Genomic DNA, 6,101 nt, shown 5'->3' with positions numbered 1-6,101 from the left:
CGATCCTATAATACAGGATAGAACTGCCGAGGAGTGGCTGGTGGTTTCGAACCTCAGACCTTGCAGTTAGCAATCCAACTATGCCATGAGAGCTCTTTGATCATCTCGGTAGATGGGGGGTGGGGCGGGGACTGGTGGGATGGAGGGGAACTTGAAAAAAAAATCAATGCCCTTTCATGATAAAACCACTCAGCCAACTAGGAATCAAATGGGCCTTTCTTACTCTGATAAAGGACCTCTATGAAAATGCCATAGCTCACATTGTATTTAGTGGTGAAAGACTGAAATCTTTCCCACTAACATCGGGAACATGACATTTTCATTTACCATTGTATTGGAGATCTCCCCTGGGCAATTAGGTAAGAAAATGAAATAAATACATCCAGTTTGGGAAGGAAAAAGTAAAACTATCTTTATTCTTAGATAAGATGATTTTATCACTAGAAACTTCTAAAAAGAACCTTTAGAATTAACAAGTTTAGGCAGGTTCCAAGATACAAGATCAATATACAACAAATCAGTTGTATTTCTGTACGCTAACAATAAACAATCCAAAATGAAATTAAGGAAACAATCTGTGTGTGACAAAGAGCTTGTTTTGGCCTTTGTCTCTGGTTTCTGAAAATAGCCAAGCAATCAAGATGTCTTTGTTTTCCAAAACAGCCAGCTTAGTAAGGACTTCACAAGGCCCAGCGGGGTGTACTAACTTCAGGAAAGGAAGAAGGAAAATTTTTAATTTTTTTGACATTTAAAAAGAAAACACTTTTATTAAGTTAGGGGTCACAGGACAGTGTTACAGGACAACAGATATAAAAGTCCCTAGGCAACGGAGTGTACAATGCGACAGGTTAATACTCTTCACCCTCATCCTCTCCATCTGCACTATCTGCTCCCACCTCCTCATAGTCTTTCTCCAGGGCAGCCATGTCCTCTTGGCCCTCAGAGAACTCTGCTTCCTCCACCCCCTCACCCACGTACCAGTGGACAAAGGCACTCTTGGTGTACATCAAGTCAAACTTGCGGTACAGGCGAGCCCAGGCCTCAGCAATGGCTGTGGTGTTGCTCAACATGCACACAGCTCGCTGCACCTTGGCCAGGTCTCCACCAAGGACCACAGTGGGAGGCTGGTAATTTTTTTTTTTAAATTTTATTAGGGGCTCATACAACTCTTATCACAATCGGGAGGCTGGTAATTAATGCCAACCTTGAAGCCAGTGGGACACCAATCCACAAACTGGATGCTGGACTTGGTCTTGATGGTGGCAATGGCAGCATTGACACCTTTCAGAACCAGGTCACCATGGTACAACAGGGAGCAAGCCATGTATTTCCCATGGCGGGGGTCACATTTCACCACCTGGTTAGCTGGCTCAAAGCAAGCATTGGTGATCTCTGCTACAGAAAGCTGTTCGTGGTAAGCTTTCTCAGCAGAAATGACAGGAGCATATGTGGTCAAAGGGAAGTGGATGCGGGGGTAGTGCACCAAGTTGGTCTGGAATTCTGTCAGATCTACATTCAGGGCACCATCAATGGAGGACACGATCTGGCTGTTAAAGTGGGGCGCTCAATATTGAGGTCCCTGCAACAGATGTCGTAGATGGCCTCATTGTCTACCATGAAGGCACAATCTGAGTGCTCCAAGGTGGTGTGGGTAGTGAGAATGGACTTGTAGGGCTCAACTACAGCTGTGGACACCTGGGGGGTGGGGTAGATGGAGAACTTCAGCTTCGACTTCTTGCCATAATCAACTGAGAGGCATTCCATCAGCAGGGATGTGAACCCGGAACCGGTGCCCCCACCAGAGCTGTGGAAAACCAAGAAGTCCTGGAGACCTGTGCACTGGTCAGCCAGCTTGCAGATTCTGTCCAGGACGAGGTCGATGAGCTCCTTGCCGATGGTGTAGTGCCCAAGGGCATAGTTGTTGACAGCTTCCTCCTTGCCCGTGATGACCTGCTCAAGGTGGAAGAGCTGGCGGTAGGTGCCAGTGCGAACTTCATCAATGACTGGGCTCCAGGTCTACAAACACTGCCCTGGGCACATGCTTGCCAGCGCCTGTCTTACTGAAGGTGTTGAAGGAGTCATCCTCCTCCCCCAATGGTCTTGTTACAGGGCATCTGAATAGTGAAGACAGAGTAGATGCTGCATATGCATTGACTGGATTGATCATAACTATGCAGTAAGTATCTCATCATGCATATTCATTGCAGCCTCAATAACTAAGGGAGCCTAGACCTCGAAGCTATCTCTTTGAGGACCTCCATTATTAGTGAAAACATCTTTTTATGGGAGAGTGTGGCACTTCCCTGGGGCCAATGGGCCAACTGTAAGTCTCCTATTTTGACCTCTGCAGACCTTGGTTGATGTTTCGCTTCACTTTTATCCTTTGGGGTTAACATGGATCAGCAACTGTAAGTAGAAGTAATCATTTCTGTGAACTTTTAGTTGATCTAGTGAATTAATGGATCCACAAGGGGCAATGGGATCTTGACTTCACTCAGGGTGGCTGATGCAAAGGAGGGCTGTGTAGTTAAGGACAACAATCTTAATTGGTAAGGATGGTAAAGAATTTGCTTTGAGCTGCTTGGTGATAGAGAAAGGCTGCAAAGATAGTGAAGAAGGACAGTGTCCTACTGTGTGACTCCGACCCAAGGGACTAGCGCGATACAGAGAGAAGGGCTGGTACCCATAGACTGGCACTCCAAAGAAGTTATACAGATGACCAATAAGCTTAAGAAAAGATACTTAATGTATTAATATTTAATTTTAAAAAGATAAACAATGTTCACCAAGAGAATTCTGATTCATGTTGACATCAACCAACAGAACTATATAAGATTTTCAAGGGTTGATTTTTGGGGGATGTAGATCACTAGGCCTTTCTTGTGATGTTAATCATTAGAGAAATGCAAATCCAAACCACTCTGAGAAACCACTTCAAACACATTGTTAGTTAAGTCAAACTCAGAGGAGCCCCATGTAACAGGGTAGGACAGCCTCATAGGGTTTCCTGGGTTGTAAACCTTAGGAAACAGATGAGCAGGTCTTTCTCCCACTGAATCATGGGGTAAGTTGGGCTGCCAATCTTTCGGTTCACTCCCAAGCACTGAGAAAAGCTTTGTACCACCAGGGCTTCCTTCATGAATGCTAGGATGGCTCTAGTCAGAAGACAATAATAAATTGTGGAAAGTATGGACCAAAATTAGAACCTTAATCCAGTGCGATGGGAATGTAAAATGGTGCAACTTCTGTGAAAAAGGTTTGAGTAGTGTCTTCAGAAGTTAAGCATAAGGTTACATGACCTTACCATTCTGCTCCTAGACATCCAAGATAAATGAGAACACGTGTCCACCCAAAAATGTGTACATGATTGTTCATAGCAGCATTATTCACAGTAGCCGAAGGTGTAGAAAAACAAACTCCAAAACCCAGAGGTTGCTCCACTGATGAATGAATAAGAAAATGTACTATTCCTGTATACAGCAGCCCGATTGGCAGAGGGCTCACATGTTGGGCTGCTAACCGCAAGCTCAGCAGTTCAACAAACCAGGCAGTCCGTAGAGACTTTCTATTTCTGTAAAGAGCTACAGTCTGATCAACTCACAGGGGCAGTTCTACTACTGTATCCTATAAGGTCGCTATGAGTCAGAATTGATTCGATGTCAGTGAGTTTGGTTTCTTTGGTAGATCTGTACATTGGAATATTATTCAACCACAAAAGTAATGAAGTATTGACACAAAATACAATATGTTTGACTCTTGGGAATGTTCTTTTCAGAGAAATATGTGAGACACAAAATGGTGAAAGAATGTATGATTTAATTTATAGAAAATGTCCAGAAAAAACAAATCATCTTTAGAGACAGAAGATAGATTGATTAGGGGTTGCCAGGGACTGAGAATGGGGAATGGGAATTTACCGCTCATGGAAATGTGTGTGTGTGTGTGTGTGTTGAGCATGAGGGGGCACCTAGGAAAATATTTAAAAATTTATTGTGGTGATGGTTTCATAGCACAACTATGGATATATAAAAGCTATTTTTTCAATTGTGTACTTTAATTGGTGAATTGTATGTGAATTCTATTTCAGTAAAGTCATTAAGGATCTAGCTGAATAAAACGTTTTGTGTATGGGAACTGGGAAGATAGACAAAGAGAAGTGTCTCCCTGGTGACATTGAAGACTTAGCACAATTAAAACTTATCACATCGACGTGCTTTCCCTACAGCACCACTTTCTCCCCCAACCTAGCCCCTCCCAAGTTTTATTCCCTCATGAATTTTTGATGGTCTATTTTAAAGTAAGGTAATCTGAAAACTCATAACAATAATAAATAGACATCTAAAGCACTGTTGAAGAAGCAGGTCAAAACAGGAGGAATATTTTCAGGAGACTAGAGAGAAATATTGTTCTTTATGCCTCAGACTGCTACTGGGGAGACAGCAGGAATGTTCTGGAATACTCCTTCACCTTCCCATCACTTTGTTATAGGCTGAATGTGGCAGAGTCAAGACAGTATCAAAATGCTAGCTCCCCAAGAAAATGATTTTAAAAAAAGACTACTAAAAATGCCAGTACATTTAAATATGATTCCACTGTGCACACAACCATCTTAAAACTCATAAGAAATGCACTTATGCATGTATCTACAACAACAATTTATTGTAAGGTTAGTAGATGGCATTCATTTTGCTAATCTCATTTAATCTTCACAATGACTCTATTGTCTTAGCTGGGTACTGTTATTATTCATATTTTATAGATGAGAAATGGAGGTTCAAAAAGGTGAAATGAGTGTGTCCATCATACTCGTAGAGTTAATAGTAATGTGATTGGGATTCCAGATTGGATCTGGGTGGTTTAAGAGTCACAGGACCAGCAAATGTTGCATTTACTGGATGCATTCTTTAACACTCGTAACACCTTCTTTTGTGGGGATAGAAATTGTGTATGCCGTTGGATATTTGAGTTCTTTACACTATTCTGTCCTAGAGGACAGAAGCCCTGGTAGCATAGTGATTACACCTTGGGCTACTAATCCCAAGGTTAGCAGTTCAAAACTACAAGCACTCCATGAGAGAAAGATGAGACTTTCTACTCCTGTAACATGTTACAGCCTCAGAAGCTCACAGGGGCAGTTCTACCGTGTCCTATAGGGTTGCTATGAGTCAGAACAGACTCTATGGCAGTGAGAAAGAAAGTATCAGAGGAACTGTCTTTTTGTCTAGGTAAGGATGGGCTACTGGACTAATTTCTGATCTCAGTTCAGGAATGACTGAAATGGATCATAACACTACCTTTAACTCACCTCTTCTCTAAAGAACAGATTCTCTTGTTGCTTTAAATTTCTTTTCACATCTTCATGGATTTTTCCAGATAAAATTAAACAGGCATCAAACCCCTCCCCTTGGAACTTTAACCACTTAGTCCCAGCAGGTGTTAATTGGGTACAAGTACAAAATAATGAGCTGAAAATGGCCTTTCCAAGTGACCCAAGTGGGTTTCCCAAGCTCCGTTAATTAGATAACACATGTTGTCCTAGACAGAGTTCACTGCTTTATTATATAGGTTCATGCTGTTGGGGAAATAGAACCTGCCAATAACTTAGTTAAGGCCTACCAAGAAGTCAGGAAAGTGAAGAGAAGGAAAAAGAACAAATAACTTCATCTTTCTCCCATGGAGGGGCTGGAAGACTGGAACTGCTGACCTTGAAGACAGCAGCTTACACAGAACCTACTATACCATCAGGATGGCTTTTAATATGCTCATAGTTGATTTTAAATGCTTTTAAATAAGATAATTTTGGTATTTGAGTTTATATTTATTAAATAAATCATTATTGAGTGCCTATCATATATCAGGAGCTCATCTAAGCACTAAGACTATGACAATGAACAAATAGACAAAAATGCCTCCCTTCATGGAGCTTTCATTCTAGACGGAGGAGTGTGTTAGTTTGGGTGGACTAGAGAAACAAATTCATAGACACTCATATGTGTATAAGAGAGAGCTCATATACAAGAGCAATTTTATATTGAGAAAATATCCCAGCCCCGTCCAGATAAAGTCCATAAGTCTGATATTAGCCCATATGTCTGATAGCA

General features: G+C 41.8%; 1 pseudogene; it reads right to left on the bottom strand.

Moving 5' to 3' along the window:
* Positions 1 to 835: 835 nt before the first annotated feature.
* Positions 836 to 2,114, bottom strand: LOC142434136 (tubulin alpha-1C chain-like; annotated as a pseudogene).
* Positions 2,115 to 6,101: the final 3,987 nt, after the last annotated feature.

Source organism: Tenrec ecaudatus, chromosome X, assembly GCF_050624435.1.
Source record: "Tenrec ecaudatus isolate mTenEca1 chromosome X, mTenEca1.hap1, whole genome shotgun sequence".
NCBI classification, from domain to species: domain Eukaryota; kingdom Metazoa; phylum Chordata; class Mammalia; order Afrosoricida; family Tenrecidae; genus Tenrec; species Tenrec ecaudatus.
Note: the sequence above shows the minus strand (reverse complement) of the source record. Positions and strands in the feature narration are given on the sequence as shown.